At 37.9% G+C, this 13,291-nt stretch overlaps 1 long non-coding RNA gene and 2 pseudogenes across 1 annotated transcript in view; 2 read left to right on the forward strand and 1 right to left on the reverse strand.

Moving 5' to 3' along the window:
- The window catches only part of LOC129011669 (uncharacterized), a 26,110-nt gene extending 23,678 nt beyond the window's left edge, over positions 1-2,432 (forward strand). The window contains exon 3 of the long non-coding RNA XR_008493392.2: positions 1,582-2,432. This is a non-coding gene — a long non-coding RNA (uncharacterized LOC129011669). The remainder of the gene's footprint in view (positions 1-1,581) is intronic.
- The window catches only part of LOC129011668 (brain acid soluble protein 1-like), a 20,560-nt pseudogene extending 12,080 nt beyond the window's left edge, over positions 1-8,480 (reverse strand).
- LOC129011940 (dehydrodolichyl diphosphate synthase complex subunit NUS1-like) lies at positions 8,349-10,128 on the forward strand (annotated as a pseudogene).
- The last annotated feature ends 3,163 nt before the right edge of the window (positions 10,129-13,291 follow it).

Here is a 13,291-nt window from a genome sequence, read left to right on the forward strand (position 1 = left end):
TGGCTGTATCCATTTGCAATATGTTAGTGTCTACAATCAGAGGTGACATTTGTAGATGTTTGTGTAGGCCAGTCTGTTACTAATGTATAAGGGAAGAGTTCATGAACCTCAAAGAAATTGATGGCATTGACATTAAAGCCATGGCAATACCTCAGGCTATGGAATTTTGAAGGTTTCTGAGAGCTTCCCTGATTTTAGTTTCTGAATCTTTTTTTTTTTTTTAATCTTTCTTGAATAGTGAAGCTGATATGGGCAGTGAAGTTTCTGAGTAAGTGTTAAGGTTTTGTAAAGGTTTTTAATGACAGTGCCAGTATAATGGTTTTTTCTGTCACTTGAAAAATGGGTTAGAATTTTGTAGGTTGGGAACACAAAATCAAGTAATATTTTTGCTGCCATTGGAACTCTAAGTATTCAGAAAGGAAATGCTTCAATTCAATCCCCAAAATAAATGAACAATGAGAAGAACACGTTTAAAATCTACTGAGTGTATAGTTATCATCTGTAGTTGTTCAAACGCTCTCTGAAGCTTATGTTCTTGTTCATGTCCCACTTTTTAGTTGTGCCTATGTGATGCTGGCAACAGATAAGACATGTAGTTTTAGTAAATCACTAATTTTTATATTCTGCTTATTTTTAAATTATAAATTCCAACTGTGTAAACAGTTTCTCTCTTCTTGTACTTTACTAAAAGCAGTTAAAAGAAGCCATTCTGAGGCTGGGCACAGTGGCTCATGCCTGTAATCCCAGCACTTTGGGAGGCTGAGGTGGGCGGATCACCTGAGATCAGGAGTTCGAGACCAGCCTAGCCAACATGCTGAAACCCCCTCTCTACTAAAAATACAAAAATTAGCTGGACGTGGTGGCGTGTACCCTTAATCCCAGCTACTTGAGAGGCTGAGGCAGGAGAATTGCTTGAACCTAGGAGGTGAAGGTTGCAGTGAGCCAAGATCACGCCACTGCACTCCAGCCTGGGTGATACAGTGAGACTTGTCTCAAAAAAAAAAAAAAAAAAAAAAAAAAAGAAAAAGAAAAAAGAAAGAAAAAAGGAAAAGAAGCCATTCTAAGTTCTTACTGCTTAGAGATGTCTTCATTCATAAGTTCATTGCTCTTAAGTTCCACCTTCCATAAAGTCCTAGGATATGGACATAATTCAGCCAAGTTCTTTGACACTTTATAACAACAATGACCTTTCTTCCAGTCTCCAATACCTTGTTCCTCATGTCCATCTGAGACCTCATTAGAAGAAACTTCACTGTCATGACCACTTAAATAATCTCTAAGAAGATTCAGGATTTCCCTACAGCTTTTGTCTTCTGAGCCCTCACCAAAATTGCCCTTAATGCTCAGTTCATGGCAATCTAGGTTTTTTCTAGCATTAACTTCAATACTGTGCCATCCTCTCTCCCCATTACCTGGTTCCAAATCCACGTCCACATTTTTAGGTATTTTTCATAACAACACCTTACTTCTCTGGTACCAATTTTTGTCTTAGAACATTTGTGCTGCTATAATAGAATATCTAGCTATTTTAATAACAGAGACTGGATAATTTATAAAGAAGATAAATTTATTCTCTTACAGTTCTGGAGGCTGGGACGTCCAAGGTCAAGATGCTGACAAATGATGAGAGCTTTCTTGCTGCATCCTCACGTGGAAGAAGGTGGAAGGGCAAGAGAGAAGAAACTAATGCTAGCAAATGCCTCTTTTAAAAGGGACTTAGTCCCATTAACAAAGAAGCAGGTCTTATGGCCTAATCATCTCATAAAAGCACCACCTCTTAATACTATCACATTGGCAATACCTTAATTTTGGAGGGGACACATTCAAACCATAGCAGAGACCGCTAAGTATAGGGAAGACTAAACCCGAGAACCAAGTGGCCAGAAGCCCGCACTAGCTCAGCTGATTCTGCTATTACACTTAGATAAGGTATGAGCCTTTTGCTACTGAATCAACAGAAAGGCTGCCCAAAAGCAATGAGTCTCAGATGCCTCCCATGAAGTTCACACATCACACCAGGACTTCTACTCATACGTGAAAAGCTAGAGAATCATGTTTAGGTAGGCAAGGGGAGAGAGGTCCTGGACAGGTTATTGAAGGACTAATTTTAAATTACAAAATACCTCTTTATGTTTAGTTTGCAAACAAAAAGAGTCAATTAGTGAAGGCTTGGCTGAGCTGATTTCAGAAACAGTGGGAACCCACTTTTTGCGGTAGTTAGGAAGCCTCAGGGTCTTTTTAAATGTATCCTAATTACTAGCCTAGGTAAGTCTTAAAAGAGCTATAGTTTGTTGGGAGAAAGGGATTTGCCTTCTTTAGAAAAATCATCTTTGGTAATGCACTTGGTTTTGACAAAACCAAGTGCACTGGTTTTTGTTACTTTCCTTTAAAAATTCTGTCTTTTTAAAACATTCCCGGAACTCATCTGCTCTTTTTTTTTTTTTTTTTTTTTTTTTGAGATGGAGTTTTGCTCTTGTTGCCCAGGATGGAGTGCAATGGTATAATCTCAGCTCACTGCAACCTCCGCCTCCTGGGTTCAAGTGATTCTCCTGCCTCATCCTTCCTAGTAGCTGGGATTACAGGTGCCCACCACCACGCCCAGCTAATTTTTGTATTTTTAGTAGAGATGGGGTTTCACCATGTTGGCCAGGCTGGTCTCGAACTCCTGACCTTAGGTGATCCACCCTCGTCAGCCTCCCAAAGTGCTGGGATTACAGGCGTGAGCCACTACACCCGGCCTCACCTGTTCTTTAGGATATGGCAGCAGATCATCTACATATCAGATAAGAATAGCACCACAGAAAAATTTAAGACCCTTAAAATTCTTGGTTAAGGATTATTATAAAATAGAATGGTATTTCAGTAAATCCCTGAGGCTTAGGAGTCCAGGTATAATGTTGGTTCACAATTAAAATATAAATCATGTCTAGGGACACTTAGGAACACAGAACATATATTTATAGCTAGAAAATATACAGCTTCAGACCAGGCATGGTGGCTCATCCCAGCACTTTGGGAGGCTGAGGCAGGTGGATCATCTGAGGTGAGGAGTTTGAGACCCTGTCTCTACTGAAAATACAACAAATTTGTTGGGTGTGGTGGCACATGCCTGTAGTCCCAGCTACTCAGGAGGCTAAGGCAGGAGAATTGCTTGAACCCAGGAGATGGAGGCTGCAGCGAGCTGAGATTGTGCCACTGCACTCCAGCCTCAGCGACTCCGTCTCAAAAAAAAAAAAAAAATACAGCCTCAAATAGGACTAAAAATAAGATTATATATAAATTTGGTTTTCCAAGTATATGAGGAATAACTATGAGGCTGAGGTCATGAACAAATGTATATTCTCACACTTTTTTTTTTTTTTTTGAGATGGAGTCTCACTCAGTCACCCAGGCTGGAGCGCAGTGGCGCAATCTCGGCTCACTGTAACCTCTGCCTCCTGGGTTCAAGGAATTCTCCTGCCTCAGCCTCCTGAGTAGCTGGGACTACAGGCACACGCCATCACACCTGGGTAATTTTTGCATTTTTAGTAGAGACAGGGTTTCATCGTGTTAGCCAGGATGGTCTTGATCTCATGACCTTGTGATCCACCTGCCTCAGCCTCCCAAAGTGCTGGGATTACAGGTGTGAGCCATCGCACTCGTCCTCACATGGGGTTTTATTATTAGGATGGTAAGGGTATTATAAGGATTGGTACAAGGCATGATGAGTCCTTTTGCTTTTAGGCTTTTGACTTCTGGTTTTAGACTTTCTTTAGCCTCTGTTATTAGACAACATTATGCAAGCTTGGTTTTTAGAAGTTTGTATGGATTAAAATGAACTTAATGAAATTGTCCCTCCCCCCAAATTCTCAGTACAATTTTTAGGCCCACAAGGAGTCAAGCACCTCAAGGAGATCTTCAGTTTGAACTTGGTGTAGACACAGGGATACTGATGAATCAATATTCAAATTAGCTGTTACCTACTTAAAGAGAGGAGACCTTGGGGATTTCGAGGAAGGGTTCGTAAGGGAGATTTTAGCTGAGAAATACCATTTGCACAGTCAATCACTTCTGACCAAGTTATCAGAAAAAGGAGAAAAGAATGTCTCCCCACTAAATGTTCTAGGGTGGTGGTTATCTAAAGATTGTTGGAAATACTCTCCTGAAGTGTTCATTGAACTCTTAAGAGAGACAGCTTGTGTATCAGTGGCAGGGTTTAAGGTTCATTGTTTGGTACCATATTAATCCTTTAATATTTAGACAAATTTCCTTCTGAGTTTAAGGATAAAATGGGATGGGTTCTGTCTGGGCCTGGCCCTCATGGGGACATCAAAGGGCATTGTTGCAAAAAACAAAAAAACAACCACCCCACACCATCAGATTGCATGAGACTCACTCATCACAAGAACAGCATGGGGGGAACCACCCCCATAATTAAATTACCTCCACCCGGTCCGACCCTTGACACCTGGAGATTATGGGGACTGCAATTCAAGGTGAGGTTTGGGTGGAGACATAGAGCCAAAGTATATTATTCAAATAAGAAATCAGAAGAGAAATTGGAAAGTTCATTGAGCTGAAAATGAAAACACGATATATCAAAATCAGGGAGTTGCAGCTAATGTATACTTGGAGGCAAATTTAAGCACTAAGATCCTATAACAAAAAAGAAAGGTCTCAAATCAGTAACCTGAGTTTTCACCTTCAGAAACTGGGAAGAGAAGAGCAAATTAAACACAATGTAAGCAGATAAAGAAAATAATAAAAAGAACAGAAATCAATGAAAGAGAAAAGGGAAAATTATAAGAAAAATCCAAGAAAGTAAAAGCTAATCATTTTAAACAATCAATTAAATTGTTAAACTTCTAGTCAGCTAATCAAGAAAAAAGTAAAAAGGCACGAATTACCAATATCAGGAATGAAAGGGTGGGTGTCACCAAATCTTCTACAGTAATTATAAGGAAACAAGGGACTACTATGAGCCATTTTTTTCTAATAAATTTGATAACTTAGATGAAATGAACACATTCCTTGGAAGGCATAAACTATCAAAGTTCACTCAAGAAGAAATAGATAAAATGAGTATCTATCGAAAAAATCAAGTTTTTAATTAAAATCCTAATGACAAAGAAAACTACAGGTCCAGGTGGTTTTCATGGTGAAGTCTAACAATATTTAACGAAACAATAACAATTCGACACAAATCCTTCCAGACAATAGAAAAGGAAAAGGTCCTTCTTTTATTAGATGAAGACAGCATTATTTTCTTACTAAATCAAACAGACATCATAAGAAACAACAACAGAGACCAATAACCCTCATGAACAATGATGAAAATAGTCTTACCAAAATTTTAGCAAATCTAGTTCATCTATGTAATGACAAAGTGTAGTTTATCGCAGGAAGATAAAGTTGATTTAACATTCAAAAATCAATAAATGAACTTTATCATATTAGTGGACTAAAAAGAAAAATGCATATGATCATCTTAATAGAAAAAGCACTTAGTAAAACCCAACATTGAGTCATGATTAAAAGCCCTCAGAAAACCAGGGATAAAATGAAGAGTCCTCACAGGATGCAGGCCATCTACACAAAAATCTATGTCTTCCTAAAATTGAGAACAAGGTAAAGATATCTACTCTCACCACTTTTATTAAACATTGTACTGGAGGTTCTAGCTCATGAAATAAGGCAAGAAAAAGAAATCAATCATCTAGATTGGAAAGAGTAACACTTTCCTTATCATTTGTATAGACCAGCCAATGGAATCCATGAAATAAAAGCTATTAGAACTTATAAGTGAGTTAGCAAGGTGGCAGAGTTCAAGATTAATATACACAAATCAAGGGTATTTTTACATAAAACAATCAGAAATTGAAATTGTAAAAATGTTATTTCCAATACCATTAACAAATATAAAATTGTTAGCCATAAACCAAATAAAACATGTGGAAGACTTGTACATTGAAAACTACAAAACATTGCTGAGAGAAATTAAAGAAGACCTAACTAAATGGAACATGTACCATGTTCATGGATAGGAAGACTTGAAGTTGTTAAGATGTCAATTCTCCCAAGTTGAGTTATAGATCAATGGAATCTCAGTCAAAATTCCAGAAGGCTTTTAAAAATGAAAACCAATAATTGAACTTTAAGTTTTATGTGGAAAAAAATGAAGGACCTAGAATAGTGAAAATAACTTTGCAAAAGAAGAACAAAGTTGGAGGACTTATCTGATTTCAAGGCTAAATATAAAGCTGTATTAAAACAGTATGGTATTGGCATACATATAGACAAATAGATCAATGAAACACAATAGAGATTCCAGAAATAGACTCACATATATATGGCCAATGGATTTCTGACAAAGTACAAAGACAATTCAATGGAGAAAGTATAGTCTTTTCAACAAATGATGCTGAATCCCCAAAAAAGTGAACTTTGATTCATACCTCACAGCATATACAAACTTTAATTCAAAGGAATTCATAGACTTTAAACTATAAAATTTTTAGAAGAAAATAGAGCAGAAATCTTTGTGACCTTGGATACAATATCAAAAGCATAATTCACAAGAGAACAAATTGATAATATGCATTTCATCAAAATTAAAAACTTCCACTCTTCAAAATACACTGTTAAGAGAATGAAAAGACATAGATCAAGAGGACATATTTTTAAATCACATGTCTGTAAAGGACTTCTATGCAGAACATATAAAACCCTCGAACCTCAATAATAAAATGCAAACATCCAATAAAAAGAGGAACAAAAGATTTGAACAGACACTTCACCAACAGAAATATTGATGGCAAACAAGATCATAAAAAGATGCTTAATATCAATTTTTCTTCTTATTCAATAAAGAGATGCAAATTGAAACCACAAGATGATATCACTACACACCTGCTAGAAGGTGTAAAATTAAACAGACTGATATACCAAGTGATGGCAAGGATGTAGAGAAATTAGAAACCTCCTACACTGCTGGTGGGAAGGTAAAAATGGCACAACCACTTTGGAAAACAGTTTGGCAGTTTATTAAATAGCTAAATACACCTACCATATGATCCAGCCATTCCACTCCTAGAGAAATAAAAGCATATGTCTATATAAAGGTTTGTATGCAAATGTTTGTAACAGCTTTATTTATAATAACCAAAAGCTGGAACCAATCCAAATGTTCATCAACTCCTGAATGCATTAACAAATTGCGTTTACTCACAAAATTGAAGACTCTTCAGCCATAGAAGGAAATGGGTTGTTGATACTGCCAAAAACATGGATGAGTCTTAAAATAATTTCGCTGAAGGAAAGAAGCCAGAGCTCACAAAAGTATGAGGACATACACTATGCTTCTATATAAAATTATAGAAAATGCAAACTAACCTATGATAACTGAAAGTATGTCAGTGGTTGCCTGGGGACAGGCTGAGGGTGGAGAAGTGGAGGGAAGGATTACAAAGGGCACAAGGAGAGACTGGGGTGATGGATATGTTTATTATCTTTTTTTTTTTTTTTTTGAGACGGAGTCTCGCTCTGTCACCCAGGCTGGAGTGCAGTGGCGCAATCTCGGCTCACTGCAACCTTCGCCTCCTGGTTTCAAGCGATTCTCCTGCCTCAGCCTCCTGAGTAGCTGGGATTACAGGCGTGTGCCACCACGCCTGGCTAATTTTTGTATTTTTAGTAAAGGCAGGGTTTCACCATGTTGGCCAGGCTGGTCTCCAACTCCTGACCTCATGATCCACCCGCCTTCACCTCCCGAAGTGCTGGGATTGCAGGCGTGAGCCACTGCGCCTGGCCGATCTGTTTATTATCTTAACTGTAGTGATGGTTTCACAAGCACAAACACACATCAAATTTTGCAATTTCAATATGCGTGGTTTAGTGTAGTCAATCATCCCTCAATAACACTGTTTAAAAAAGAAACATTAAAATTAAATTGTAAATTATCAAAGAAAAAGATAAACACTAAAAGCACTTTAAAAAAGGCATAACTATAAAAACACTGATTAGATTGAGAGCAAACTTCACAACTGCAGCAATCACGACCACACACAGTGGAACAGTATATTCCAAGTGCTGATGAAAATAATCATCAGTATGGAATCTACCCTGCTGAACAGTGTTCAAGAGATAGTATAAAATGAATGATTTTTAAAATTATTTATTTTTAGGGCAGGGCTGCCAAGGGAGGAGGGAGATGGCGGCGGGGGCTAGGTGAGGTGTTGGCAGTGGGAAGGGGTTCGGGCTCAGGGGGAGGGGGGACGCGGAGCGACGCCCGCGCCGGCGCAGGGGTGGATAAAAACCCATAGCGCCACGGGAGGGGGCGGGAGGGAGAGGGGGTGCCCGAGGGTCACAAGAGTATGACGGGGCTGTACGAGCTGGTGTTGCGGGTGCTGCACCCCTGTTCTGTCTGCACCCCACGCTCACCTCCTGGCTCCGCGTTCGGTTCGGCACTTGGAACTGGATCTGGCGGCGCTGCCGGCGCGCCGCTTCTGCCGCGATCCTAGCGCCGCTCGGCTTCACGCTCCGCAAGCCTCCGGCAGTCGGCAGGAACCGCCATCACCATCGGCACCCGCGCGGGGGGTCGTGCCTGGCCGCCGCCCACCACCAGATGCGCCGGCGCGCGGACGGCTCTTCCCTGGAGAAGCTGCCTGTGCGCATGGGCCTGGTGATCACCGAGGTGGAGCAGGAACTCAGCTTCTCGGACATCGCGAGCCTCGTGGTGTGGTGTATGGCCGTGGGCATCTCCTACATTAGCATCTACGACCACCAAGCTATTTTCAAAAGAAATAATTCCAGATTGATGGATGAAATTTAAAACAACAGCAAAACTTCTGGGCCTAGATTGTTCAAAATACCAGAGTTTGCAAATAGTAACGACAAAGATGATCAAGTTTTAAATTGCCATTTGGCAGTGAAGGTGCTATTCCCGGAAGATGGAAAAGCAGATATTGTGGGAGCTGCTCAGGACTTTTGCCAGTGAGTAGCCCAGAAGCAAAAGAGACCCACAGATGTGGATGTAGATATATTAGTTCACTCAGTTCAAATGGTTGTCCTGATCCTGATTTAGTACTGAAGTTCGGTCCTGTGGACAGCACACGAGGCTTTCTTCCCTGGCACATCACATTGACTGAGATTGTCTCTTTGCCTTCCCATCTAAACACCAGTTATGAGGACTTTTTCTCTGCCCTTCGTCATTATGCAGCCTGTGAACAGCGTCTGGGAAAGTCGTGGTCATTGGTTGCATAATTTGATTTGAGGCTTATGGAGGAAAGGACTCAAGTGACTCTGATGTTTAGAAAGCACCTATGAAACCCTGTACACACCTAGTTCATAATCTTCATAATTTATCAACAAACACAAAAAAGTGTCTTACTTGAGCGTGAGTGTGTGCGTGTGTGTGTGCACACGTGCACGTTTGTATATGTGGAAATAAACATAAATGGGGACGTATTGGAGAAGGAAATACATAGACCTACAACTTTGAGCAAATAGCCGTGATGTTTTAGGAACTGAAATGTCACACTTAAAGTCTTCAGCCCAGCTACTTCCCTGTTTTCGTGGGGCGAAGAGGGCCTGATTAGAACTGTTCTGGTTGTGTTTGGCGGGAGGGGAATACATTTTGTTCAGTCCTTCTTAGTGACCAAACTTTAATTTTTAAGAATAATATATTGACTTACTGAACTGAGGCATTCTGAGTTGAAAGGAGCTCCAGAGGAATGGAGTTCTGTGTTGCTCACATGTTAAAAGCTTGCTCACCTTCAGAGCAGACGGAATACCTATCTTCAGATATCCGCCCATTTTCATCTCTTCATTATAGTCAAACAATGTGACTTGAGAGTGTTGCTCTGGTGCCTGTATTCTGGCTTATGAAGATTATTTGAAAAAGAACTCACTACATTGAAATGCAGACTTTTAAAAATTTAAACATTGGATTAGGCAGTCAAAAAAACCAAACAAGCATAAAAGATCAGTAAGTTGTAATCTTAAAAGTAAAGGTCAAAAACTAATTATAAATGGAAAAAAAGTTTTGATTTCCTTTTTTGTTTGATGGGCAGTATGCCATATTATACCCAAACTTGGTTTAAAAAATATTCCCATCAACTATTTTTATTTAAAATAAACATTTGAGGGAAGTTACCAAGGCAACATTTTTTCCTCAAAAGTAACCTGTTCCTCTTTGGAATTGCACATTTTAGGGGCATGGTTAATACCAGAGAATTTTACTCAGTAAATCCTGATGGTTACCGTGTGTAAAATATCTTTAAGTAGGATTGAAGGCTTCTGTGGGGAATAAAATATTGCCAAAGTCTATAAAAATAAATTTTACATGTTCTCTTTTATGACAGAGAGCAGCACTGGTTCTGTTATTTTTTAAAATGAATAATTGATTTCTTGACAGGTGTTTAGTATTTCTTCCCTCACTGCTGATTCTTAGATAGAAACCATTCTTTATATTTGATAGACTGTTTTCAGAAAACTCTTATCACCAAGTGTACAATAGTTATCTAAAACTGTACATTTAGAAGGGAGCAGTTTAATACTAGATCTCAGAAGTTTGAAAAATAGCAAAGGACTGGATTTGGAAAGCATGGTCTGCAATTGCTTGTCAATTCTGAAGCTATGCAGAATAAATGTTTCAGCTTTGGATTATGAAACCTCATTTATGATTTTTAAAATACACTTGAAATAAAAATGATTAAACTAAATTTTGGTCCAGTGACATTACTTTGCACTGCATAGTCCATTATACATTTTAAGACTTTTTGTTTTAATTTATTACTGAGAGTTTTGTGTGAAGCTACAGCATATCTAATCAGAGAATTTCTGATTTGTTTCCTTATACTGTGATTATGTTATATTGAGGCATTTGTAGTGCAGCTTAAGACTGAATTTATGCCTTTTGTAAACATGATAGGTATAAATGTCTTATAAACATTCTGGAGTATGTATAGTTTTAATGAATGAAATTTAATGGACCTGATTAAAATGAAGGGATTTAATCTTTGTTAAAGTGAAGTTAGTGAAATAAATTACCTAAGGGAATATAGCCCAAGCCACTAAAGGTTTAATATTTGCATTTTTGTGCTTTTATTTTCTCCTTCCATTCATAAGTATATACTTGAAAGTACATCTAGCCTATGACTTGGGTCTCTTGAAGTTCTAGGAAGAGGCAAACTACAAACTACTAGGATTCTGATTTCAGATATAGGCATTCCAGAACCTTCTCTTTATGAGTTCACCTGCTAGTACAATCTCCACAACTTGAATGGCATTGGTTGTTCTATAATTCCTGCCAAAATCATCACAAGTTCTATGTCATCAAGGATCCCTTTGCACTCCCAAGAAGAACTGTTCATTTTAAACAAAAGTGTATGTCTTTATTTATATTGGAAAATATTGTCTTTAAATTGTTTCTTGTTGACACTCCCCACAAGGGAAATACTACCAAATTAAACCTGTTTCATGAATGGCAGCTTGGAGCATAGCAAGAAGTTGGAGGATTTGAATTCCATTCCCAGTTCTCATTGTGTTTTGTTTCTTAAAACCATAATAATTGATTACTGTTATAAAGTTTAAAAGGTGGTTTTCATGTGAATAGCAAATTCTGGTATATTGTGACTAACACTTAAGAATGCCTGTCTTTGAGAGGAAGGTGTTATAATATTAATGAACAGTGCCAAATACATTGTGCATATCTACAATTTAATCTTTGAATGTGTGTTACTGGATTGGCTCCCTCCTCCTTCTGTGTGATGGTACCATGCATAGAGTCAATCAAATCCTTGTGACGTTTTGTATGAACTTTAACAACATGTAAATAATGTGTAAAGCAAGTTTTTATGATTAAGGAATCAAATTTATTGAATTTTATTATTGAAAGTTGAAATTTAACAATGTATGAACAAAAACCAACAAAAGAATATACTCTTTTCATTGACTATAAAAAATTATTTATTTTTAAAAATTCACACATAATACTGTAGTATTTATGGAGTAGGTAGTGATGTTTCTATACATTCGATGTATAGTCATCAGATCAGGGATATTAGCATATCTGTCATCTGAAATATTGATCTTTTTTTGTGTTGGGAACATTCAATATTCTCTTTTAGCTATTTGAAAATATATATTCTTGACTATAGTCATCTTACAGTGCTATAAAACATTAGAACTTATTCCTCCTAATGTAATTTTGTGTCCTTTAACAAATCTCTCCCTATATTCCCCTTCCCCTTCCACATCCTCTAATAACCTGGGTTCTACTCTTTACTCCTATGAGATCAACTTTTTTAGCTTCTGCATATGAGTGAGAACATGTTTAACTTCCTGTTCCTGTCTCATTTCACTTAACACCATGTCCTCCAGGCTCATCCATGTTTCCATGGACGACAAGACTTCATTCTTTTTTATTGCTGAATAGTATTCCACTCTGTGTGTGTGTGTGTGTGTATGTGTGTGTGTGTGTGTATAAAATCATATTTTCTTTAACCATTCATCTTTTGATGGAGACTTGGGTTGACTCCATAGCTTGGCTATTGTGAATAGTGCTGCAATGGACAGGGAGTGTGGACAACTCTTGGATGTACTGATTTTCTTTCCTTTGGCTCTTTACCCAGTAGTGGGACTGTGAGATCATAAGCTAGTTCTATTTTTGGTTTTTTGAGGAAACTCTATACTGTTCTCTATAGTGGCTGTACTAGTTTACATTCCCACCAATAGTGTATAAGAATTCCCTTTTCTCCACCTCCTCACCAGCATTTGTCATTTTTTGTAATTTTGACAATAGCCATTCTAACTGAAGTGAGATGATACCTCACTGTGGTTTTGATTTGCATTTATCTGATGATTAGTGATATTGAACTTTTTCCATATATTTCTTAGCCATTTGCATGTCCTTTTGAGAACTATCTGTTCAAATCATTTGCCCATTTTTAATTTTTTTTTTTTTTTTTTTTTTTTTTTTCTGTTGAGGTGTTTGAATTCCTTGTGTATTCTAGAATACACAAGAATAAATCCCTTGTTGGATGAATAGTTTGCAAGTATCTTTCACCCTATGCAAAAGTTACCTCAAAATGGATCAAAGACTTAAATGCAAAACCTGAAACTATAAAAACTACTAGAAGAAAATACAGGGAAAATGCTTTACAACATTGGTCTTGGAAAAGATTTTATGAATAAGACCTCAATGCACAGGCAACAAAAGCAAAAATAAACAAATGGGATTACATAAAACTAAAACGCTTCAGCGTACCAAAGAAAACAATCAACAGAGTGAAAAGAGAACCGACAGAATGGATGA

The sequence above is a fragment of the Pongo pygmaeus genome, chromosome 14 (genome assembly GCF_028885625.2).
Source record: "Pongo pygmaeus isolate AG05252 chromosome 14, NHGRI_mPonPyg2-v2.0_pri, whole genome shotgun sequence".
In the NCBI taxonomy this organism is placed as follows: domain Eukaryota; kingdom Metazoa; phylum Chordata; class Mammalia; order Primates; family Hominidae; genus Pongo; species Pongo pygmaeus.